The sequence below is a fragment of the Chlamydotis macqueenii genome, chromosome 10 (assembly GCF_036417535.1).
Source record: "Chlamydotis macqueenii isolate bChlMac1 chromosome 10, bChlMac1.mat, whole genome shotgun sequence".
Taxonomy (NCBI): domain Eukaryota; kingdom Metazoa; phylum Chordata; class Aves; order Otidiformes; family Otididae; genus Chlamydotis; species Chlamydotis macqueenii.
In genome coordinates this window covers 20,320,623-20,348,224 of record NC_141565.1, presented here as the reverse complement: position 1 = coordinate 20,348,224, position 27,602 = coordinate 20,320,623, and positions in this window count along the sequence as shown.

The window sequence follows — 27,602 nt, the reverse complement described above, 5'->3', positions numbered from 1 at the left end:
AGGAACAAGATCAAGGTGGGAATATTTGTTCACGTATCGATCGCTCCTGCAGGATATCATGCCTTTTCTCGGGATTGATAATCTACCATCGCTTTCTGATCTGGTGATTTCTACTCCCCGAGCGTGGAGCAGCAGGAGGAGATTGCTGCTTTTGTCTGTGTAATTGCTTTGAAGATTTAGGCCTAGATTTTAATCTCTGAAGGGCCATATATCTCGGAGAATCCCAGAAGAAGGAGGAAAAAAAAAGGTTGCTAATGGGTATGCAGGCAGGATGGCAGCAGCATTTTCCATATAACAAATGATGCACAACACGTATCTGAGATTGGGATCTGGCAGTCATGAAACTTAGAGGGAAAACCTCACAGAAAGTTCTTACTAATTTCACTGCCATTGGTCATAATCTCCCATGTAATAATCTCAATAATTCTTTAAATATATCTAGTCAGGGATCTGTAAGCCCTTTTGCATCTAAGTCCAAGTTTTACACTTGAAAGTAAACATCCCTTTCTCCCAAAATTATGCAAAATTATGACCCTTTCCTTAAAGAGCAACATGCAGATCACAAAGCCCATATCTGAAGTTTTAATCCCAGAACTATCTTTTTGGGGTTTGGTTTTTTGGGGGTTTTTGTTTGTTTGTTTGTTTTTGTTTGGGTTGTTGGTTTTTTTTTTTTTCTCCATTTACTTAGATTTAGCCATGGTCAGAAGTAAACATTGCTTGGGCCTGAGTGCATTGGTGAGAGCATGTCCTGCTGTGTCTGTTTACTGGGAATGTATCTCAGTCCTTATGCATAGCTGCAGTCATAGTGTGGTTTTTTTTATTAATGTTTGTATCGTATCAGTGTCCAAAGGCAGTAAATGAAAGCAGGGCTGGATGGAGTGAGGTGTGATATGGCATACACAGCAAAGGGCATCTCTCATCCTCGTGAGATTAAAGCCCCACGAGATGAGGAACATGGGGCGTGGGAGGTGGTAGTAATATCCCACGTTGTGGGAGAGCTGAGGCATGGAGAACATGTGCAAAGATGCACTTGAGGAGTCTGAGGGGAAATAGCACTAGTTGGGAAAAGTCCTTAAAACAGCAATTGTGACACCTCAGAAACAGGATATCTGCCTTCCCCTCAGTTTAGACAGTGTAATAACTTTGAAGACACCAGAAAAAATTGTGAGCCTGCATTTGAATACAATTTCAGGTCTGAATTTTTTTGTTTTTACAGTCATTACACAGAAAATGACTTTTCTTGGAGTGCTTATTACCATGATCTGTCAACTAAATACACTACCTTGTCTTTTCTGTTGATTACCGATTCAATCCGTTTTGGGTGTTTTGGGTAATATGCTGCTAATGCCCTGCTTGGCCTGAGGTGAAATCCCTCAGGGATGACCAGAATTGTGGTTCTTGACTGGAACATAACACAATTTGATTTTTTTTTTTTTTTCCCCCTCCCTTCATAATATTTATATTGCCTATAGATAGGTGTCATTTCAACTCTGGCTTTGGCATGTTGAAGAGAGATAGGTGTTGCATAGACAGTGGATGACATTGCTTTCCTGTCATGTTTGGGTTTTTTCTGTACTGCATCATTTGGCTTGAAGCATCTCTGTATGCATATATAATGTCGTTATCACCAACGTGGTTAAAGGAGATAGCAGAGCTAGAGCTGAGGCCTTTTTTTTTTTGCCAGCTTTCACCTATTTCAGTGTTCCCCATAAGACCACCAAAAATTCCACCTCTGTGGCTGTGCTCCATGTGGAAGGATGCATCATCAATGCCTTCAAGATGAGCAAACCTTTCAGTTGTGTTTGGTCCTGCGACCAAGTTCTCCCATAATATCCTATTGCATATAAAACTGGGAAGCTAACAAAAAACTAGATTTCACGAACCCCTAATGTTAACAGGCCTGAAGAAATTTGATAAAAATATTTGGATGCTTTGTATGAATATGAAAGCTTTTTTTTTTTTTTTTTTTTTCCCCAATTGTTGCGACTGAAGACAGAGCGTGTTTGAAGATCTGACACTTTTCATTTGAGGGAAAAGTTGCCTTCTTGTTCTTTTCCTCATGCTGTGTTGACATGTTTTCATCAGCTACATCGTGTTACCTCTTCTACATTAAAGGCTAATCATAGACTTGGAGTCTGCAGTTACCAGCTACAAATAGAAAGATTTCTCCCTGTGAGACCACGGCATTCCTCAAGCAATTTTCCACCTTTATGCAGGGTTTTCTGTTTTGTTTCATCAGGGTTGTTTTTTTTTTTTTGTTTCTTACCATCTGCCTTGCAATTAAGTTATTTAAAAGCACCCACATCAAAGAAGTGTTCTGGTTCTTTACAAACAGACCTCACTACTGCACTGCAGAAGTGACAAAAATAATCTCCCCAGTTCCATAGCTTGTAATGATGAAATAAATATTTTTTTTCCTCTAGTATTTCTTATTGACTGTTACAAAACCAAATTACAAAAAGGCATATTTTCTAAATATGTCTAAATAAAACAATTCTTCATTGAATAAAACCTAGTTCAGACAATGAAAATCTAACCAGCAGTATCTTATTTTCTTTGTAAGTCTTTATGCATACGTAAATGATATTATAAAATCCATAGTAATTTTTATTTTTCTTGTGTTTTTTCAACTCTTTGTTGAATTCATTCCCTCTATTTAAACCATGATGATATGATCCCATACCCATATTACATTTAGATTTTTTTTTTTTAATGTAAAAATGTATGTGTGGCTTTAATGTTAGTCTTCAGCTTTTACGGAGCGTGGAGAACAGGTAGATTTGAAGAAAGGGATGGAAGATTGAGGTTGAAGAGCAAACTTAAGAATGCTGAGACAGCTAGTGCTTCACATTAATTGTTATTTTAAGAGTGTTGTAGGGATGAGCACTTCAAAGGATACAATATTTAAACAACAAGGTTATACTGAATGTAAAAGCAAAGGAAAAAAGCATGGATTAGAGAAGTTGCTTAAAATAAACGGCAGCTCTGGTATTTTTCCCACTTCTATTTTTTTTTCTCTATCCAATAATAACTGCAAAGAAAGGGAGAAAGAAGGCAAAACACTTAAAAGAAGACACTTTCTATCAGAGGGAATACAATTATAGTGGAATGAAAAGGCATGGAGGAAAAAAAATGTATAAAATCTGGCATCTCAGGAGAAATATTTGCAAAGGTGAAAATGTGCAGATGGCTTCCATGACGTGACAACAAACAACCCGTATAAAAAGTGACCAGAACTTGCAAGTAATTGGAGGTAACGTTTCATTGCCCAGATGGGTGATTACCTTTGTGTTGCTCGGAGTGACCTCCCTAAACAATCTGAAACCAAGCTGAGAAAATGTGATTTTCTGTTGTCTTCCTCACTGACCTCAGCTGTCAACTTAGAAAGAAAGTAAATTAATCAGAGTGTTTTTGCTTTATTCAGAGAGTAATGTTTTCCTTTGGCATATTATGTTTTATTTCAACAGTTAATGGTCCAAGTTATTAAGAAAAAACTTCGCAAATTCCAGCTCTCTTCTTAGAGCCTGATGTGCTGACTGAACCGGGTTCTTCCAGCTCCCCTGTCAGAGAGGCAGGGAGTGGAGCAGGGGATTGGTTTAAGCCTGGTATTCAATCGTTAGATGATCCCGAAGGATTTCAAATCAGGTCTGTCTGCAGACCGTTCTTAAACTGGGATTGAGCTGAGACTAGAGAGGTAAACCCAAAAAATATTTGCTGGCCTGTCCCCATACACCACAGTGTGCCTCAGGAGCGAAACACAACACAATTTCCTTTCACTTTGAGATTTGTTTTGGAGCTTTAGTCTTCCTCTGTTTTCTAATTTGAAAAGTCCCCGACTGTCTTCACACAAAACTCTCCAGAATTTGCCCCAGTTCATCTAAAGGAGTAAAGGAATTATTTTCCCACCATCTCTTTTTCCTACCCAGCAATTAAAATTTCTGCCATCCTTCTGCAAGGGAAGTGCAGGGGCCTTTTGAGCCTGACAGCAAAACTTCAGCTTTAGGAATCCTCTAAAAACCCCTAACTTGCTAGATATTTAGCTGCTATTTTTTTTTTTTCTATACATTTCAAAGGCTTCACCTGTCTTCTGTACCCCCGGGTGTGAAGCCAGTGATCTGCAGGGCATCATGCACAGCAATGCCCCATCCCTCTCCCTGCTCCTGTGATTAAAACCTGGGATGACAAAATACATCCAGCAGTTACCGCCACGTCACTCCCGTATGGAAATCACAGTTTTTCACCTTTGCAGTTGCTGAACGGAGATCAGTCAGCGTATGGAAATCCAGTATGTGGTGCTGGGAGCGATGTGCTGCCTTATCGAGCTGGTATGGATGGTCCCTTACCATCTAAACCAGTTGGGAACACCATTCCTGGGGATTTGACTCAATTTTGGTATTTGTATTCCTGGGGGCATTTGACACACGGGAACCACAGAAAGATTTATCAACTCTGAATCAATCAGAACAGAGGATTTGTAATTTATTATCAGCTTTGCCTTGTTATATTTTTTCCCCCTTTTTGCTTTCCTTCTAGTGATTGAAAGTAACCAAATTTCGATTAATTGTCAGGTTTTGAGAGAATTAGGCTAATCGTTTTCAAAGTGATGTCAGAGGGAAGCGTCTCGGCTGTGGCAATCGCTTTGTTGCTGTGTGGTGGTTGTCTTAGAAACTCCCCTAAGACGCAACTTTCGTGTGAATGAAGGAACATGGTTTTTGAAGAGCTCTGTGAAAGGAAAGATCAGAGGTGTCATCTCTGTTCTCTTCTCATCTAACGTCACTTCACAATGAATTTGTTTTCACACATTATTTTTCTTTGGGTTTCTCCTTTGTACTCCAGGCCTGATCCAAAGCTTTTTTCAGTCAGTAGAAAGATTTCTGCCTATTGCAGGGGAGTTTGTCTCCATATGAAGGAAAAGCCTGCTGGATTGACCCTTGCTGAATAATGCTCCCTCCTCTTCTCTGAGCTTTCCTCTTCTTCAGAAGAGATCTCTATTTTGCGATTTCTGTCCTCAAAACAGTGCTCTTTTGTCTTTCAGCCTCATGGTATTTGATTTCTCTCAAATTTCATGAGGTAAAAAAAACTTGTCCACTCATTGTCAAGTAGCTCCTACATAAAAACAAAAAATGAAAGATATTGTAGCCTCTGTACTAATAAAATTGCATTGTAATGTTTTCATTTAAAGTCAATGGGGCTGAAATCTTTGGATCTGAAAAAGTGGAAGCAAGTGTAGGGTTTGCTCCATATTCATGCATGTGTCAGGTGGCTCTTCATATCTACTTTAGGAAAGTTTTACCAAATAATAAGTAAAGGTAGTCAGTATTGAGACCATAAAGTTTAGCAGTTCTGAGTAATGTAAATGAATATATATATATATATATATATATATATACACACACACACAATTTATATCTTAAAAAGTCATGAAGAATCACCATGGCTTATTGCTGGGCTCATCGTATTCTTTTCAAGTGTTAAGGACTGAAGTTATTCTTCAGAGGAGTCCTCCAGGGCTGCATTTATTACAGGAACCAGCAGTATGGAGTTCAAAGCATAAAACTGTAAGCAACACTTATAATTCACAAAAAAAAAAAAGCCTTCTTAAAGAAAGAGCAAATATTCAGAAAGTAAGCTCTGTGGTGCCTCTACATTAATGTCTGCGATATAACGTACACTTTAATAGGCAGGTTTTAGTGGGTGAAGTCTTAAAGACTGATCTGTTCTCTCAAGATAATGGCTGCTTCAGAAATAAAACCTTTTAACTTAAACAGAATGAAAAAGCTTAAATCTTGACTGTATGTGGAAACTGTAGCCTGTCTGGGGAAGAATAAACCCAGAGAGTAGCCCAGTGCTGAAAGCGTAACAGATTTATGCAATGCAGAAGCCGGGATGTACCCGGGATGCTGAACACCACAGTTCTGCTGAAATTGTTAACGAATCAAGTTATTCACTTTCTCCTAGGTAAACTTGGACAATCAGAACAATTATAACTGATCTGATATATGCAGATTGTGTTGGTTTGCTTTTCCTTTCAAGGGTACTTTTGAATCCCAACATGTAGAGATCATTTTCATGTACCTCCTTTCAAAATTAACTACTGCAAATCCCAAATGCACATCACCACAGCAGAGCTTGTGGAGGTAGGGCAACAGCCACAGTTCATCATAAAAAGAGGGTGTGAAAGGCAGGGAAAAATTGTAATCAGAATGAAAAATGACCAGAGTGTGTTAGTAAAACTGTTACTGCTAACTTAATTAAGGTGGTGGTGGATGCCACATCCCTGGAAACATTCAAGGCCAGGTTGAATGGGGCTCTGAGCAACCTGATCTGGTTGGAGATGTCCCTGCTCCTTGCAGGGGGGTTGGACTGCAAGGGCTTTAAAGGTCCGTTCCCACCCAAATCATTCGATGATTCTAATCAAAGCATTATATTTTTATTCCCATCTTTAGGTGGGATTCTTCTTATATCCCCCTTTAGTAATCTCAATTATCTGAAGAAATACTGAATAACATAGCCCTTAGTAGTAACAGACATATCTCTTCTGTCTACGTAGTCTTTTTAATTCTGAAGGATTCTCAAGAGCTTCATTAACTTTACAAGCCATACATAAGTAAGCAATATACAAATTATGTTTTCCTGGGCTATCAGTACTGTCCCTGATCACATCATAGGACAAAAAAAAAAAAAAAAAAAAAATCCCTACCTTTACGTTAAAAAGTCTTAAAGCAGAAATTTCTGAACCTACAAAATCTGCATGACCAAAGGGTTAATAAAATATGTTGCACCATAGAAGCAGAAAGTAAGATTGCCATCAGTGCTCTGAGTGCAAAGCTGTCTTCCTTCCGCGGTAGTGATAATAAAACAAACAAGGTGATTTCAGCACAACTAATTGTCAGAGATAAGAAACAAATGTCAAGAAGGGAGGTGAATCCGGAGCTCTGCTGCCAGCCTGACACGCAGAACATGTTAAACACCTTACCTGCCTTAGCAGCCGAGATGCTGCTTAGCACAAATGAGATCAGAACAGCGAGATTAAGCCTCATTTGCTTGGCAAAGAACTGCGGATGTGTTTTGTATCCAAAATACTCAAAGTCAAAAATGTGCTTCAGTAACGGACCGAAAAAAGAAAGGTTCAATACGCTTTCCCCACAGGGTTTGCCTGTTTTGGAAGAAGTCTTTTACCCTCCTCCAGAAACAAAGAGAAACATAAATCAGAGCGCTGTGTAAATAAAGCATTCACAAATGCATGTTTTCTATCATTAGCCAAAACGCTCGTTGTTGCAAATATTCCTAGGAGTACCATTTTATCATAGCCTAAGCAACGGATCTGTACTGTGCAAGCCTTCAGTAAGTACTTATTAAAGTCAACTATACAATACGTTAAGTGGAAGCCATTTATAAATACAATCTGAGAGTTAAATGCTATTAGTCATTTTGAAAGTATTGATAGAGCCTCTTATTAGAGCGATTAGAGATATTACTTATCCAGCCGCTCGCCTAGGAATGGAAGCGTGTGGTGGAACAGAATTAGTGCTGCTACACTCACTAAAACCCTTACTATTACGCAAAATTTGTCTACACATTGGATGGCAGGTTTTGAGTCAACAATTGCATTCCCAATGTGTTTAATGCATGTTGACTAAACCCAGGTACAGCTCTGTTTTAGCGATTCAGCTTAGGACGTTCAGGAGAAGCACTGCATTTGTCTACACTCCATCTACACGTCTCAAGGACTGTACAGTAAGGTTTAAGTATCGTGAGCGAGCAATGTGTGAACTGAAAATAATTCTAGTTTTTAGTGATATTTCTGCCTCTTCTAAAGCCAACTGTTGTCAGGGAGGGAGGAAGAAAGCATTTTCCTGGGCAGATTTTTATCTTCAAATGCAGTAAAAAAGAAAGAGGAGTTTAAAACAAAAGTTACCAGAAAGCACAGCAAGACCGTGAGGAGCAGGGCAGGAAACAGCAGTTCCCTCTGGACTATGAAATGAAAAAGGCTTACTAATTCATAAACCAAAGATGTCAGTGCTTTAAAAGAGAAAACTTATGGGACACAAGCTTCAATTTTCCCATTTTATTAACCATATGATGTGCTCTAGGCATGTAATTTCTTAAGTCTAGAATTCACTCACTTTCTCAGCTCTGTCTTACAATACCTGCCAACACCTTGAAATAAGAGCACTACGCAGCGGCAATATCCACTGGTGAAGGCCGGCATCTGCGGTGGGAAAATCCATTTCATGTTCTGCACGGGGTTGGCAGGGAGGAAGGGAGTGAGAGGGAGCAAGAAAAAGGAAATGGAGTGGTGATGAAAAGGGAAGAAAAAACGTTTCTTTCACTCCTCTACTGACTATTTTTTTTCTTTTTAAAGAAGTATTATTATTGCTGTTGCTATTACTTTGTTGTAATAAGAGCAATATCCTGCTATGATCCTAGAGCAACTGAGCTAGGTGCTCTCCATTCACATGCACCTTCTGCATCCTGAGAATAGGGTTTAGAAATAGAAAATCCACGTGGAATATAGGAAGTGTCGTTATCACCCTTCTACAGGCAGAGACACAGAAATAAGTGCAGAGAGAAAAGAGGAAAGAGCGGTAGCAGCACGGATCAACTTCAAGTCTCCTGGGTCGTAGTCTTGATGCTTTCCCTATGACAGTTCAGAAAGTATAAAATTTGCTCGTGATGATTTCCAAGAGGAGGAAGGATTATTCTTTACCTGCCAAGTTATTAAATTCTTCCATAATCATCACTGCCACCAAGCAGAAGCTTGCTAAATATATCCTTAGTCTGACCAGCTGTAGCAGTTCTTATGTTCTTAATATTGCTTAAGACTGACAGCATCAGAAACAAGATATTTCTCTTCTGTTCAAGCTGTTAGCAGTTTTTTAACCTTGACTTTCCAACGGGGCATATGATGACATTATAAATGGTTTTAATTATTTGAATTCTGCTTTATAATTTATATCTGAGATACAATTGTGGAGTGCTGTATTACCGCCAAAGAGGAGCTGTTGCACGCGGTACGAGTGGGAACAGCTACAGGTGATACCTTGGCTCTCCAGAGGTGATTTATGAAGCCTTCTGGACAAAGTAGTGTTAGCAGTAAAAAGCAGCTCTCTGTGGAAGAGTAAAGCCAGAGCAGAGAGTGGAGTATTGAAAGACGCAATAAAGAAAGATTATTTCCCTTAATTATGCTTCTCGGTTCAAGGACTGGTTCCCTCCACTGACAGCAAGGCACCCCCTTCGTAGCGCAGGGACAGAGGGACACAGATGGCATCTGCTGTTTGCTGCAGATACGTCTTTAAAAAATAGATACAGGTACAGCTCATCAGAGTACCTGAGAGACGCGCTGGCTTCCTAATTTACCTCTTTATCCAGATGGTATGTGACTACCTAAACGTACAGAAAATTCCTGGCAGTGGAAAGCTCCTCCATTCAGCGGGCAGAGCGGTAGCAGGATCTAGCATTTGCCAACTGAGGCTGGGTGCAGTTGGGTCTGAAATGAAGCAAATAGCCCTCAAGGTGTGAGCAAGCATCGCCGGGCATTCACTGCAGAAAGAGGGACGTTATTTTGACAAAACATGTTTTAAAAGTTGTTACACCAAGGCTGTATATAGCAACAATGTTTAGCCAGTGAGTTAAATAATTGCGTTGCCAATTAGAAACATTTTTGAGTATTTTTACGCATTGTCTTGCCTGATTAAACGTAGCTGTGACATTTAAAACTGTTAATGTGCGCTGCTTGTGAAAGTTGGCTAGTTAAATGCAAATTGAGACCTTCAGGCTGAATTGTAACTAATTATTCAAAATACTACTTTTAGTAGGTGAGAGTAAATTATATGAAAACTGAAATGTGGATGGAATGTCTAAATTTTATACTGTATGAGTATAGCTCTCGGAGATTTCTATGAGGATAAATTTATAGTACTCGGTATTTCTGGATGTACTGTAATTGCATTGTGATGATTTTGCAGGAGCAATGTTCCCACTGCTAATTACAGGGAAGCAACAAAAATCACTTATTTCAGGTGGTCAGATCTGACATGTAACACCTACTTGGTAAATAAGGGGGAATTTTGTGAGCTGTGCTGTAGTGGGGAGAGAGTGGGGCAGTCTTCATCCTGATGTTATGGGACTGGATCCATCTCTGAGTACTGTCAAAGCTCCTTCCAAGGGTGTCCCTAAAAAATTCGGACCAGAGTATGGAAAAGCATTCTGATTACAAGGAGCAACTACGACTTAATGTCACTTTAAGACAGCTATATAGAGATGGATTTATACTATTTTGAACTTGACCTTGAGTGTGTACCTAATCTTCATCACTTATTTTCACTCTGTGAACCACAGTCAGCCTTCCAGTGGCCCACAGACTCATGGCCCGCTGGCTTGGAATGGCTAAGGGAAAGCAGCAGAAATTGGGCTGAAGTCACCAAACGTCAAAACCTGGTGAGAGTTTAGTCAAAAAAAAAAACAAAACAAAAAAAAAAACCAAACTAACATTCCCAAAGGCCATAACATTTTCAATTCCACTAGCTGAAAAGACAGTGAAAATAATTTTAAAATGCCCCTAAAAAATATTCAAGGAACTGTGAACTCTACAGTTACAGAGTTTAAAAATTCTTCACTTTTTAGCTTTCCTTAGTTTGCATAAGTTTTATTCTATATATATCTAAAAGGAGACAGAGGCTTCTGGAAGAAGACAGAAGCCTATATTTCTGTGTCAATAGCAAAGGCAGGCTAAGTCTAATTATGAGAGAAATTTGAGTGATTTCCATATGTTAATGACAAATCCTTGCTTTTTTGCCGTATTGCAAAGCTGATGGAGAAAATGAACTGATATAATCCAATTTCGTATCCCGAGCTGTCTTTATAATTTTAGAAAAACAACATTTACTAATCTGTTAAGTCACTGATATGATAAAAATTATGCTTAATATGATAAGACTTCACTTTGCATTTAAGTCTCACCTATCACATCGGGGAATTCTAGTGTCGCTCTCCATCTCCAGAAGCCTTCCAATTTAAATGACTTTAGGTATAAGTGAAACGAGATACGCTTAATGATTTTGCAGCCATTTCAGCACAGCAACATTGGCATTATCCGTCAATTCCCCAGCAAACAGGTGATGTGCTCCGCTAACGAGCAAGACACAAGTTTTGCCAGCTCTCAGATGATGAGGATTGGGCACTCAGGGTTGGAGGGCACTCAGGGTTGGAGGCCACCCATCTGCAACAGCCCTTGACCTTCTGCTCAGCTTCCCCAGCCAGCTTGGGTGAAGTCTGTTAAAATGAAAAATTCTCCCCGATGGTTTTAACGTAAAGACAGGCAAAACGTAATGGATCTGAGTTTTTCGTGAAATGTGGGAACTTCATAACCAGAAATTGATGCAATAATATCAAGATATTAACAGGCAGTTTGTGCTGGTATTTTCCACACCTGACAAATGGCACATATGGTGAGGTATGAGTTTACTATGGGGATATTGCCAGCGTTTTTCTTGTTTAGATATAGGAATTCATTTGCCTCAGATCCATAGTCTTTTATTTCCACAACCGCTCTTTGACAAGGAGCTGGCACTGTATGCTTTGGAGGGGAATAGATGTCTACAGCACACCAATTTGGGATGCTAGCCACTCCATCTTCATTCATAATCATTAAATAGGCGGCTCTAAACCCAGATGCAGGAGGCTCCATGTCTCTGGTAAAATTTTCTAGCTAAATATGCTCTAAATATATGCATGTCTTTTTATTGAAGTGTAAAAAGATAAAATAGTATCATTATATGCTGAATGCTTTTGTTAACCCTATTGATGACCAGCTTTTGGAATCCAGCTACATTTTTTTTTTGCATTAATAACATTTATAACAATTAATTTCACTCCCTAATCACACACTATGTGAAAGCAATTCCTTTTCATCCACTTAGGTTAGGTCTCTCTTCCATGGTCCCTTATTAGTACTATCTGTGATGGTGAGAACATTTTCTCTGCAGTTCATTATTTGATATAATGTCCCCACTTTTTCCGTGTCCAGAGTGAACAGCCTTGCTTCTTCAAATGCCTTGCTAATTCCTATCACCATGCAGAAGTTGTTTCCATAACTGAAGAGGAAATATCCGCAAGTGGTCAGCAAACCTTTATTCCGTGCACTTGCTAGATTAGTTAGCACCTTTTCCAAAAATTTACATCTGTAATTAAAATCTGTTATGCCTTATCCTATATATCCTTCTTGTATATGATTCCCATTGATGATCCCAGCAAATATTGTGTTGAAGAGATGAGGAGGGATACTCTCCTAGCAAAATAAGAATAAGCTCAGCCAAGCCAAAGAAGATCTTTACTTTGAACCCTGATATGGTGGACCATGGTGACCCTACCCCAGCCATGCACAGCTGGAAGCAGCCAAACCGTTTGGCATTTCTGCTGGAGCCTGGGCCAGAGGCAGGCTGTGGCTGTAGGAACCCAAAGAACCAAAGCAAAGGGGAAGGTCTACGCAAACTCACGGCTGCGAAAGTCAGGCGCCACACAGCTGAGCCCGTGACATCTTTCTTTTTGTAGGTATCTGTTAAACAAAGCTGCTGAGAATTGTGAAGGTTATGTTAGATTACAAAAAATGAGATGGGAGATGGTAGTCACTCTGTCAGATAAATAACTCATAATTCCTCCAAGAGAAAGGAGTCTAAGAATAGCTCAACCTAGAGCTTAGAAAGGGAAATGCTAATGAGTTTAAATCAAAGCTTATTTGCATGCAAAAATGCAAACTCTTTAAGTATTAGCTTTGTGAACTGTACAACAACCTCTTGGAGACACCAGGAATGTGTTTAGTTTCCGTAGAAGATGCTGGGCTGCCAGACCTGAAGCCTTGAAGGGCTGTTTACTCAGAGCGGAGATACGGCAGCGACGCAAAATTCTTCCTGGGTCTGCACGGGCACGGCTGGGCACCTCTGGGTCGCGTTGCGCCTCCTTCCCTAGGTATTGCAAAGAAATCTGGTCTCTGCCATTTGTTTACCCTGCATTCTGTCTTTGTGCCTCAGTGTGTATCTGTAATTAGGTGCGCTCCGGTTATTCCCTTGCCTGCTCGCGCTTTAATTTGGGAAGCGTGGTTTTCATTAGCTCTGCAAATATCCGCTGTTCTTTGCAAAGTCAAATCTATTACGTGCGCAATAACCTTCCCTAGTCCCGGTTATCAGTTATACCAATAACACTGTGCTCTCTAATTAGTCCAGCTGTTAACTGTTCAAATTCACACGACTTTGCTGTACTATGCAGCTCTGCATCAACATGATCAATGCTCTCACTTGGCGGATATCTTCTTGCAGAGAAAAGCAGCTTTTCCAAGCTCCTGGAATAGGTACAGATCTTTTTTTTTTTTTTTTTTTTTTCTTTAAGTTTCAGAACGATTTCATCTTGCAGTTTGCACTTCTCTTCGTAATCCCGCTGTAATGTACTGCCTATTTCTAATGCCTTTATACCTGTAACAGAGGATTTCTCTGTCTTCAATATCTCTTCAGAATGACTCGCTTCCAATGAAAAACACAAGTGCTATAATCTTCCCTTCCAGTCCTGGGCCACATTCGGCTCCTGGCTGAGGGATTCAGGTGGCTTCATTTTTCTGCCAGAACTTTACCTGCTCCTGACACCCCGTGAGGACCCGGTGGCTCGCGGGTGTGTTGAGGAGATCAGGGGGTTTATGCTTTCTGGCTCCAAGAGCCTGGCAAGGAGCGGAAGAAGAAAATGGAGTCGCTTTTCCACTGGAAACTTTGGATACAACTGATGAAGGACTCAGTGCAGGTCTTTCACGATTGCAAGGCTTTATCTACCATTTTATATTTTTAAGAGCACTCTCAGAAATCAGTCTTTTCTATTAACTTCTCTACCTTGAGCATTATAAGCTCTCTTATGGACCATTTAAAAAAAATCTCTCTGACTATTTCAAAATCTGAAGCTTTTATTAAACTATTAATTTTCACCAAATTGATTCAGTGAAAAGAAACTAAAAAAAAAAAAACCCAGTGAAGAATCAGGTGTGTCTATAACTTTTGTAATAAATTCAACATGATTTTCTAATTGTTAGCTTCAATGTTTACCTTCTAAATGTATTTTCATCTTGTTTGTAAAGACATTTCAGCAAGCTTTCAAGTAGAAAAGAGCATTTAATTTTGGATTTGAATGTAACATTTTGTTCAATCCAGAAAGGAAGCTTAATTATTATTTTTAAGTCCGCCAAAAGCTTAGACAAATTGTCATGTCATGTTGACTGAATTATTTTTTTTTTTAATAGAAAATAAACTACAAAACCTTTTCCAAAGCTGCACCTACAATTATTCTTTTCAGTTAGAAATAAGATGCAGTGTAAATGTGCATAGGTGGATGGCTGCGGCAGCGGGAGGTTAATTCTCATCCCTTTTCCAGCATCGTATGGTACCACAGATTGAGAACAGACCCGCTGGCCTGAGCAGGACCTGTTCGCAAGCGGAAGTGTTGCTCGCTGTGAACATACGCTCAGCGTTTGTTCCTAAATAAGGAAACCCTTCGAAAACAAAGGCACAGGCAGCTTTTGCCATTGCTTGCAGAGTAGATGGACAGATTGGAAACCCCAGCGCAGACCCAGGTGCGGATGGCAAGGCGAGTGAGGTGCCTCTGGCCCCTCTCCTTGTGTGAAATTACCTGGTGGAAAAGGTAACCCAGAATTGAAAGCAAAAGCACTTACAGTAGCAAGGAGAAATTTGATCGCTATTACAGTGTGTTGTCACCCTCTTTAAACTTCTGTGAAGCAATCTGAGAGCATAAAGCAATGTCTTTGCATGTTTCCCTGCTGGAGTTTTTTCAGATAATGCTCAACAGCATCAAAGATAAAGGTTTGCCTTGCCTTTGATGTAGCCAGGGAGTCCAATAAGCTTCTCAGATGATTTGCAGAACAGATCTGATTTTTATTTAATTTTTAAAGACAAGTCCAGCGGCATTCCCTGAGGAAGAGGTGTTTCGTCCAGACTCATGGTCCACACTGACAGGTCACTGTTTGCTAGTGGAGTAGTCTCCAAAGCCTAAGGGTCCATCAGCAGTATTTAGGGCACTTTTTAAAGTATTATTTATATATTTGCTAAGATTATAATTTTCTCCATAGCAGTATATATATCTGTTTTAACTTTGATTTACTGTGACAAGCAGGAAAGGATGAGTTACTGCTCTAACTTAAATAAATACCCAAAAGCTTGAATACTCACCAGAGACTATGCAGGCCGTGGGGAATTCCTCCAGTCAGGTGGAAGACAGGCAAAAATTGTTTTCCAGGCCTTTCAGGTAAAAGCAAGGGGCTTGCTCTGGCAGGGCAGAGCCCCCTCCTTACCAGTTTCTCCTTTCCCCCCAGCACAGAGCACCCTGAGCTCCACGCGTGGAGCAGACTGGGGTGGCATCCCACTGGTGGGTGTCTTTATTGGGGTATAACTAGACTTCCTGAGCTCCTCTTTCTCAAGATCACCATGAGAGATGGTTTAGACAAATCCACGTCAGGATTTGAACCAGCTCAAGGGTCTGGCACAAGTAGAAATATTTAAAATTTTCAGGAAAAGTATGCAAAGGTACTGTAAAGAGAGTTGGATATAAAATAAGAAACCAGATATCTGTAACTCAACTGAGCTGCAGCCAGGTAAAATTAGGAGGTTTTCAGATAAAAAACTTGAGACAAAACTGTAGGTGGAAATATGTTGAGCTTAGGCAAGAGAAATCCATGCACAAGGATCACAACATTGTATAAATGGTTGCTGAAAAGGAAAGAACGCTCCTAATATTTCAGATAATTATTTATATCAAACAGTTTAGGCGAGACCAAAGATGTACTCTTCTCTCCTCTATCTAGAAAAGTGTCTTGAAAAAGCTTTACTATACAATATTAAAAACTTTTGAATAACAGGTTGACCAGTGGTTTCACACCTTTCCTAGTCCACAAAAAGACCTTGATAGTTCATATGGAGACCCCTAAACTCTATTCTGGGTAACAAAGGTCTTCAGCCCAAACTGTGCTGACGATTTGTGTCTACAGTTGCTAATTGTCCTGCAGCCATTACTGGTGCTGCCTCCCTGCTCTCGGGGTCTAATTCAGCTCTGACAAATCTTCCTAGGAGATTGCTATGGAAGGTAGAGGAATCAGGGATCAATAATCAGTGAAAAGTTTATAGAAATACATAAATAAGCTTTTGGGCTATTGTAGAAACTCAGTGATAGCAAGCTCAGCTTCAGGTATCAAATTAGAAAAAGCAATTTTTTTTTCTCTTACTTTGTTAAATTGGGTTAGACCATCCTTTGTACAATAAATAATGCATTGCGTTTATATTCAAGTATTTATCTTTGTACTAACCTAGGTAGGGAGTAAAACAATATTTGCTGCAACATATTGCTAGATCTTCTAGAAAGTCACCCTTGCAATAAATAAATAAATAAGTGAATGAATAAATGTATATTAATTGGGAAGCTTGATTTTCAGCAGGGACACTCTAGCTTTGTAAATAGACATTGTACTCAAGCTCTGTCAAAATTTAAATCCAGGTTTGTAACTCATTCCGACTTCACTTCCTGGAAAAAATGAAGGAAACCATCATTTTCCAATACAATAAGATGCAGTTTCTGTTGCCTTGCAGGAACTACGATCCAGCTAGAGTCCAGATTGCTAATTCCTTACCTGCAGCTATATATATATTTAAAAACCTGCTAATACTTCCACCTTAGGTAGGATTCTTAAGGAAAAATCTCCCTAGGTAACATCTGCACGTGTTCTCTTGCAGAGACTCCTCGGGTTATGGCTGCAAGATCGTTAGGTGCTGTGAAAACATTTGACATCAGAGAATGGCTCTTCTCCTGTAGTTTAAATTTCATTCCCGCTCTTTACGTGGGTCAGGGTGCTTTATGCCTGTCTATTTGAGGCCGTAAAGACTTCTGGTGTCATCTCTTTGGATTTTCCATTGGACCAAGGCAAGAGATAAGAAAGTGTCCTTTCTCCTTTGTTGTCATTCAGGATCAAAGGTTTTAATGGCTGTGATTTGGATTGCTGAGCAGAATAGTGATTTATGCATCTAGAAAGCTGAAAATAGGATTTCAATTATTTGTAGGTAGTATATAGATTTTTTTATGACTGATTCTAATGAGCCCATTTTAGCGTTTGACAGACAGAAGTGTGTGCATTTTTACTAAGGCAATCACATGGGGGATGGGAAGGTAATTTGATTACACATGGTGGGAGGTAGTTGACTAATGGACATGTAAAGGGCTATGTTGTAAATTGGACTGGATCAGGTACAAGACGTAGGCAGCTAAATGGCAGCTCTTGTTACTCCTACCTTCTCTGCCTTGGAGAAGACTGTAGAAGCTGCTCTACAGGCTCTTCCTACTACAAAGGAAGAAAATTAAATACCCAAAGGCCAAGTACACCCTGCATCTTTTAGGCAGAATTAGTACATGTTTATCTGTTTGTGGCACAGACAGAGGATCTTGCATCTGACTGCTGAGCAGGAAAATTCATAAAAGAAATAGGCTCAGCAGGTCGGTAGAGAAACCTGAGAGCATAAGCAAAGTTTAAACTCCAGGCCCTTCGATGGCTCGTTCAGGGCTGTGGCCAAGTCCCTCTTTTGAAGCAGGGTCTTTCTTTAAGCACTGGGGGTTGGTTGGACCTTTATCCCTGGCTCTTGCCCCTGGGTGTGAACATGCACCAGAGTTGTCTCTGACAGCCCAAAGTGGCTATCAGGTCATCAGCTGCCTTCCTGTCACTGGAAATAAGAAATTAATTTTTAAATGTCTATTTGTAATATTTTTTCCTGCTCCACATACAGAGCTGTGCCTAGGGCTCCTAGAGTGGTCCTGCAACCCCCAAAGCTCAGGTGTGTTTGTGCTGTACCCACTTGTGCTCAATGTTCATGGTTTCCTCTTCAGGGAAATATTTCCTTACCGAAACAAGGCTCCAGGGTGGCATTTCCTTACCAAAATAAGGTATCCGGGGCTGGAAGGTGCCTTAAGCTGTAGGATTTGGCAAATTCTCAGATTCTAGCAATGGTGATGGATACAGTCCACCTTTTTGCAGGGCGATAAGCTGTGCACAACTAGCAAATAGCTCAAGGGAGTGAGCAGGGAGGTACATTTTTGTGAAGACATATCTTTACTCTTCATACACTCCTACACAGAAGCAAAACGCTAGCAGGGACAAGTTGTATTTCTCTTTTATGTAAGATAGATGCCTCTGTGGTCTCTGTTACCTAAGCGTCTCGGCACCTCCTAAATCTGTCATTTATTTCACAGTATCATATTAAATGGATATTATGGGGTGTGGATGTACCAAGGAGCTGAATAACACAAACAAGTCTGCACGGGGGGTCCAGAGTCCACAGAGCGGGGAATTGGTCCCTCATTTTCTTCATTTCCCCATTATCTGAAAATACTTTCCTCCATGTTTTCATCCTTCTCCCAAGATTAGATCAGCTTCTGCAAAAACACAAATGCTTCAATTTCTTCCTACTCTTTTCTCTGAAAACTTCACATTTTATCTGTTAGCTTTACAATTTTGAAGTTCATTTGCTCTAGAGGGGTAAGATTATGTGCTTCTTTCATTGTGTACCCCATGCTGTGAAATTGTGTGGCTTTGCCATTAATTTATCACATTGTTACCCAGAAGTACTTCAGTGTTTCATTAAAAACAACACCTTGGAAAATATCAATTCATCAATGCCTCCATAGCCCTCAGAGTGAGAATATACCTCTTGGAATAAAATGATAATGTCTTTATACCACACATTAGCGTCCATAGTTTGGTACATTATGGGATGTAGCGTGGAAACAGACATTTTTCCTCAGAAGAGGTCATCTTTATGATACTCTTTGTGTAAGGGAATAGTGGAGGCACTGGTTAGCAGAGGTGGCTTTTCTGCGATGTCTCGGGGAGGACTGTTGGCCTGGGCAGCATAAGCACAAAGCTTTTGAAATACATCTACAGCCGGTCTTGGCAATACCTCTGTGTCATTAGTAAAACAAAGGAATCATTTCCAAAGGTGTTATAGAAATCCAGCATTACACAAAGCCCTGCCTGTGTTCCAGCCTTCGTAACACGGCACTTTGTCAGGGCATTGCAGAATAAACCTGTGAGTATCACCGTGTGCGAGCTTAGTAAAAGCTGTTTGTGTTTTCTCCAGACAACTCGGGAGATAAGGCTTGTGACTGCTGAATCATATTAGTCTAATACATTTATTCTTCTCTTATGAGAACACATATCCTCATGTATAGTTTCAGACAGAAACAGAATAGCAGAGGTAACAAACAGATGTGTTATGCTGGCCCAACTAAAAGTGCTGAGGAGATGGGTAAATAAAAAGAAATATACCGGAGCCGCATGCAGTAGCGAACGCTAAGGGACCCTGAGCATCCGTGCTCTGGCAGCATACGCCTTTATTGCTGGTGGCACTGCTGATGGAGTCTATTTGTCTGTAAAAGATGCTGATCTGACAACCCTTTATGTAAATACTTCAGAAAATATTTGAGGGCAAAAACGACTTCAATCTCCAGAGTGTATACCCCTGAAAGAAACTTGCCATGAGGCTTGTTCTTCTGTAGGTAATTTTCGTTTCACTGTCCTAAAGGAAGAACTATTAGCAAGACATCAAATCTTTATTGTTTCTGTGTCAGTGCTGGAGGAGAGGATCCTACGCAATATGCTTATTAAGAGGTAGGATTTTTTTGTGCTGCTGTGTGGGGTTTTAGTTTTTTGGTGGTGTTTTTTTGTTGTTTGTTGAGTTGTTTTTGTTTGGTTTTTTTTTAATGTAGACTTTATGGAGCATGTTTCTGCAGTTACAAGTCTACTTTTCTCTTGTGTAATTGAATTATTAACCTGCTACGGGGTCAGCAGAATCACTTATTTCTACAAAGGTACAGGCCAAATCCTAGCATTGTTATTCACATTGAGAAGTGCCATGCTCAGCAAGAGCCCTCACTGAAGGATCTGCCTGCAAAGTGTGCTGTTGCTGGAAATTAAATTCATAGTCCCTTGTAAATGGAACTACAGTACAGACTGTGGAAAATCAAAAGCAGTAATACAAGTCTGGATGGATGCAGTGGGATGCAAATGACCTCAAGCTTTGCTTATTCTAAAAGAGTAAAACAAAAAATTCCCAAAAATCACGAACGGACTTTTGGAAAACCTCTAATCACCTTTGCATGGACGGCAGAATGGTATTCTTGTGCACTAAATAGAATCTCTTTTCTGTTTCAAAGGCCTGCTGCAAATCTTTTGCAACCCAGAATTAAATTGTTCAGTTCCTAAAACTGAATATTTCAATTCCCAGCACTGAAATATCTTGAAACTTTGCGTGCGCTTTAATAGAAGATTCTCTGTAACATATCTTCCCCTGCACAATTTTTCATTGGACACAATGTTATACTCTGATACTTTATATATTCTGGGTCGTCTTTATGCTCTGCTCTCCACTGTATACCTTAGCAAAGAAAGAAGATTTACGGTCTAGTGTCTGCAGTCTTTTCTCCACAAATAAAAAAGAAATAATGCTGTAGTAAATAACAGATGTCAGATCATGTCACAGTGTTACTTTGAGATGAGAAACGTAGTGTTAACCAGCGAGTTTACAAGTCATGCAAGCTAGAGGGTAAGCATGAGTTTTGCTCATCAGGCATATTTAGTAATAAACCAATGAATGAACTATAGAAAATATGGCAACCGAAAGCACATTTCGTACATTCATGTGAAGCTCCGACAGAACAGAAGTCTGTCATTGACATAATTTTGTCCCATTTGAAGTAATTTTAATATGCTTATGTGCTGGATTGACCTTGACAGGATGCAAAGTGCCCACTGAGCCGCACCCTCACTCCCTCTCCTTAGCGAGACAAGGGGAGAAAATAAAATAAAAAAAATCACAGGTCAAGAAAAAGGTAGTTTTATAAAGAAAAACTAAGGCCACGTGTAGGAGCAAAGGAAAACAAAAATATTTATTCTCTACTTCCCATTACCAGATGATGTCCCGCCACTTTCTGGGAAGCAGGGCCTCAGTATGTGTAGTAGTTACTTCATAAGACAAATATCTTAATAATGAAAGCCCCCTCCTCCTCCTTTCTCTTAGCTTTAATTGCTAGGCACGCCATCATATGGTATGGAATATTCCTTTGTTCCTTTTGCAGTCTTTGACATCCTTATCCAGTCCAGGACCTGCTGGCTCTGTGGCCAAACTTGTCCAGATTTCTGTTAAAATAAACTTCATTAATAAGCTGCGGATGATAAATTGGTCGCTGAGATTAATACATTAATCAAGAAAAATCATGATCTATTCATGGGCAATTTGTTAAACAAAAAAAAAAGTGACAGCATTTAAAAATAAATAGTGTTATAGATTTATCTTCCAACCTTCTCCACTCTCTTAATATGCTACTTTCCCTCACTCCCATTCCTTGCCTGTAGTTGTCACTGAACTCAAACCTTACACTTAGCAACACAGAGGTCTTTTGTAAGGTCACTGGAGTGAACCTGATCTGTTCTCTAATCCCGCACAATTCAGGAGAGCTGGCAGATATATAGATACCCCTGGTACTTCTCTGCATAATATGATGGAATGAAGCCCTCCATCTTGCAGTGCAAGTAGAGAAATAATAGAGTGGGTAGGAGGAAATGCCAATTATTTCATGTCTAAGACTGTTAAATAGTGGCTTCCCATCAAGAAAAGAAATTTGACAGTTTGTACAACATTAATGGGTTGTCCTAAAATTCTGCAGACTCTGAGTTAGTAACTTCAGTTATGGAAATGGAGAAAGGCTAGCATGTAACATCACTGGCTATTGCTGAGTTAGAATTTAAAAATTAGCAGGAAGCTTGTCTAATACTTTAAAAGAGAAGGTGCTTAAAGGCTAAATAAAGACCTAAGAGCTTGGTACAAAGCTATTGAAGTCAATGGAAGGATTCTCTACTGAAACCCTTGAACTTTGGATCAACGTGAAAAAAGAAAAATCTCAAGAGGAATTTTGCTGGGGGAAGAGTTATGTAATATCCAGTGGGCCATAAAGAAAGGACAGAACTGCCTCATCTAAGTCAAATGACAGCACTGAGAATGAGGGAGAGCATATTCAATCCATGTGTTGTTCCTGGGAACGTTTGCTTTCCTTTTTAGTTCAAAAGTGTTTCATATTTCCATGATGGACAGTTATTGTATTCTCAAATAACCACAAGCATGACAGTAACTCAGCCATCTCTCCATCCTGCTGTGAGTTAACGTCACTCCCAGAAGGTATGGTCCTGATGTACAGCCCATGGTTCCAACAAATCAACATTTCCTCTACAAGAGAGTAATGCTCCTTTCAAAGCGCTCTCCTCTGGAGGTGGCCTCTGCACAAATTATGCCAAAAAACACATTAGTATGCCCATTGGAAAGGTAAGGATGAGGATAAGACAGCATCTTCCCGAAGCAAAAAACAGATGAATCTTAGGAGTGGGTATTAGTTCCATCTCCAGCGTTTGTTGTTTACTTCAGCTTTATCTTGTATATGTCTGTTCGCCTTCTAAACAACCATAAAAAAATCACTTTTAAAGGCCCCAAAGACAAAGTAATACAAAGTAGTGGCATGTAACATGAATAATAAAACTGTGTTTTGACTTCATTTCCCTTTTTGCATGACTTAAGTATTATAATTATTAATTTATATCACAGAGGAATGCGTGGCGTGCCACAGATGAGAAACTTGCAATCTAAATAGTGAGGACACTCAGGTAGGAAAATTGCATACTGAATAGAAACATGCAAACACTTTAGAAAAAAACAGTTAACTGGTACTCTAGCTGTGTCCTCTTCTTCACAAGAATGTCCTTTTCCTGGATGGGTGGTCACCATAACTGCCATCTTCTCAAGGAGAATGATCACGGTCTCCACTTCCATATTCTGGAATGGAATGGTGGGGCCCAGAATATATCAAAAACAACCTAAAGCTTTGAGACAAAGACTATAGCTGAAAAATCTGCTCCTCAGACACAAGTCAGCCACACGTGTTCAAATCAAGTGAGTAAGCAACAAAATCTTTTTCAAGAATCAGAGCATTGCTGTAAGCTGAATGCCCACAAGAGCTGAACATCACTGCTAAGATCCCTGCCTTCACTCTAGATATGGAACATTTCACCTAGTAAAAAAAATATATGTTGCTAGAATTAAAAACACTGTGTGTACCAGACAGGACTTATTATTTCAGAAAAATAGTGGAATTTGTCCCCCTGACTGGATTGCTTCAGTGTCCCATGTCATTAGAAGCAAACAGATGTCCTCCAATGACACAGCAAAAGATCCCTGCCTACCTAAGTGTCTGTATTTGAGGAAAGAAAATTTTTGGAGGCTTTCAAAGGGACTTGCCTCTCTCCTCTGACTCTAACTTTGGCATAAATAATGTTCAGCGATAGGTAGATTGTACCTTACTCCCTGCTTACTTGCTGAAACAGGAATGGGAGGCTGTATGGTATTCAAGCTGCCTAACACACCACTAAGAGACATCCAACCACTGTAATGATATTGGTGGCAAGCATCCAGTTGATTTATTTTTTTTTCTGATAAAGCATCTTACACTGGGAAATATTGGTACATCACAAATCCTGTCAACATTATTGTTATTTTTATTATTTTTATTATTACTGTTATTATAGTTTGGGGTTGTTGTTGTTCTTGTTCTCTATTACATCCCAAGGAAAAAGAGGAAATTGTTTTCACCTCAAAATGTTTTTTGGAATGTAAAAATTATTTTCTGTTGCGGTCCAGCTCTATGGCTTGGAGCTGCCTAAGGAGGAAATTTCTGGGGTGAGTGTCAGCAGCGTGGGCCCTCTGCAAGGGACCACAGCACCTGCTGTATGGTGGAGGATGTAGCAGTGAAATTTTTACGTGCTATATAATTGCTTCAAGAACCAAGCATTAAATGTTCTTAAATTTTTTTTTTTATATTGTTAGAAGGAATTTTGATATAAGGAAGGAATTGTCAAACAAAAAAACCTGCCCAATGACATTCATGGAGTTTAATGATTTTGGAAGTCTTGCTCTACCTTAAAAATAATTACAGCATTTTATGTTGCCTGCTGTATTTTTTCACCATTCAGATTAGGTAAAGACATGGAACGAGCAATTAAACCAAGCTGAGAGGAAGAGCAATGCGGGCTCTGTGTGTGGGATGGTTTCCAGGTGGGATAGCTTTCATAAGTGCCTTGAAAAAATATTCTGCCACATAGGCCTTCAGCGGCCTCCCCACAGAAGCAGCTCAAATATTCATTCGGAGCAGAAGCTGTTTTATTATACATCTTGTAGTTGGAATGGTTAGACTGAAATGTGGGACACCGCTCTCAACAAGGTTCTGGTTCTTGCATTTGTACTCACGCTTGTCCTGCGGAGCCGTAAAAGAGTTGCCAGCGCCAGCTGGGAGATAGGAATATCATTAGCACATATTTGGTTTTGTGTCTTCAAGGTTAGTACAAATCAAAACCTCTGCAGCTGAAAGAGAGAAAAAGAGCATAGTTCTGGAATTAAACTTATTTTTCAAATCCATCTGGACAAGTTTTAGGATATGATTGGATATTTGTCTTTGACCCAGGGGAAGATCACTGCTGTGTTGCACCATCCCGCTCAGAGTCTGTTCTCATCCTTGCTTGAAGACTGCTCTTTCTGCCCCAAAACGTGTTTTCTACTCTCAGAGTGTCTCTCTGCAGTGGGCAGTCAGGTAGGGAAATGCAAACCTAAGACTCTGTATGGTCCACTTGTGATGTCCCTCTGCCACGTCTCCACACCCAGGTGAAACTGGGGACCTGACCCCACGGGGGCTGCTCCTGCCCAGCACAGCTTCCCCTCCGCATGCCACCAGGGTTATATCCAGCTTCTATGTAGACATTCACCTAAGGGCTTTGGGTGAAGAAAATACCCAAGAAAATTTATCATTTTTCTGAGTGAAAAAAAAAATGTTTTCCCCATTCATATCAAGCACAAAGTCATGCGAGTTCCAATTAATATTGTGCTGTGAAGGTCCAAGGCTGAATTGGAGTCTATGTGGTACCACAGTCTGGCGCTGCATTAGCAGTGAATGATTTTCAAAGATTTTCCTTGAACTAACATTGACTTAATTTTGTAACACATTATATATTACCATATGTACACATTACCAAGGCTCTTGATTATTTTCTAATTTGAGTTTCTCCAGCGGTTCTCTAAAGGGCACTAATTCAGTATCACTGTAAAAATGAAAGTTACTTACCACCACAATGCTCGCCTGGAACCGTCAAACCAAGCAGAATATCTCCCCATCTATCCATAACTTTGTATTTCCCCACAGTGAAGAATGCCTGCTTAATCGTGGTCAGTGTTTCCACAGTAAATGAGCATGATTTGGAAATGTTCTGTTCTATTTTAAAATTGGATTAGTTTATGTCTCCTCATAAAGCAACTACATTTGGTCAAGCCCATTTGTTGACACTCCAGAGACGACCATATCAGCAGATGAATCATCTCATCAAACACATAAGCTAACTTTGCCAGTCCATGAGCCGTGGCATCTCCTGCAGAGAGACTGGCCCCTTCATCTCAAAGGGCAAGACGGAGCCTAGATGCCCTGCCAGCATGACATGGTGGCCTTCAGATGGGACCACATCTCAGAGAGCCACGTCCTTGTTGGCACAGGGCTTCTGGAGCCAGCAGCGAAATGCTGATGGTGAGCAGGTGTGGGTTTGCTGCTGTGCTGTGCTCCATTGTGTATCCCCAGGAAAAAAAGTAATTCCAGCTCTGAGAGAGCATAACATCTATCTTCTCACATGTTTAAGAGTTGGAGAAATAGAGGAAAGACATAATCCTACTTGGCAACACACTCAGGGATGCCGCTAGCGTGCCCTTCACGCTAACCCAAAGCCAAAGGATTAATGAGATTTAGGAAGCTTTGCATCTTCTGCTTCATGATTCTAGTTTCTTCTCTAACATGTGCTATCAGAATCAAAAGTGTCAGAAGCTCTTAATGATACCAGAAGAATTAATGCAAGTATCAATGAAAAGTATTGTGCTCTGATCCTAGAAGGCAAAATCACGCAGCACGGCAGAGGTGCCTGAAGCTTGGCAGCTGCTGTTCTTCGTGGTCTGAATACTATTTTCCTACCTGATCCACCAGAAATTACCTTCCACTAACCGATCTGCTCTTGAGGAGATCAGCAGGGTGTCAGTGTATATAATTCAGGCTGCAATTTTATTAGAAAAAGAGAAGTCCCTTGTTCTGTGCATAAACTATAGAACAATGGTATCTTTTGCACACCTGCAACACAAAATAATAAAAAATTAACACAGTTTCACCTCAGAGATATTTGAACCTCCATGAATTGTTCAAAGAGAGTGGCCTGAGGTTTTAATTTATAATCTAGTCCAAACTCAGATAAACTGCAGCTTCATGATTTCATACCCAGCGTGAGAGCACTGCAGTCAGCATGCCCACCACAACGCACTTAGTGAATATGCTAATAGGTGAGTTAAGGATAGGAAAGGAAAATGGGAAACCGATGGCTGAAATCTAGCTCGGAATTGAGATGCCCTCTCTACTGCCTGTGCTAACAGCTGCACGCAGCTTTCCCACAACCCTTTCCATTCCAAGTTTGGATCCATCTTCTTCTCATGAAAGAAATCATCATGATGAAATCAAGTAAGTATGAATTATGACACAGGAGGAGAGCTGAACAACTTGGAGAAACTCGAGATCACAATTCAGATTAAAGACACGGGCAGTATCTTACCTGGGAGAGGTTACAGCTACATCCTCCTCAGCGTGAATGGACTTCGTCGCTGGAGAGGATCTCGTCTTCTCTGGAGATGCTGGTAATTGCAAAATAAGTGAAAAGTCAGGTAATACGTTTTAAATGAAAATACAAAGATGCATACAAATGGCTGTATGATTATTTAGCTATGTCAGGCGCATGACCTCAACTGATCGCATAAAACGCATGTGGGAGAAATGGCATGTGCGTGAAATGCTGAGTATCGTTGTCTCTTGGGAAGAAAACAATATTAACACAAAGCAACGTCTGGATTTCTGTATGACCCAGACATTTATTGGATGCCTGCTTGTGGATGCAAGCATACTTGTATATATACACTCATTGGCATTTTTTATGCTTTGTCTCTTTCTTCCTGTCCTAGTTTTACAAGATTTTTTGATGTATTGTGTAGTGAAATGTCCTCCTGTAACTAAAACATACTGAGACAGGACTCTTTCTCTCAGAAATTCTCTTAAAATGGTTTGCCTGCTTTTGTACAAGTGTTTCTGAACCCTGCTGAATATGAGTTTAAACACTACAAGCAAAACACGAGTATTTGGTTGGTCATACGTTTATAGCCCTCAGTGGCTGAAACTAGCTTATCCGATGGATTCTGTTCGTGGGAGAGAAATTGCTATGATCAATCACTGTGTAGCCAGGGATCAAAGAAAGCACTGAATCAAGGACTGGATTTCATTTCACCCCTTCAGTGGAAGAGTGGGGACTGTTAGATATTCTGCAAGGAATCTACAATTAATTTTAGTTGTTCCCTCCCCGCTACAACCCCGAATCCCCCTAAATTGTATGAAAACATATGTGTTTGACTTAT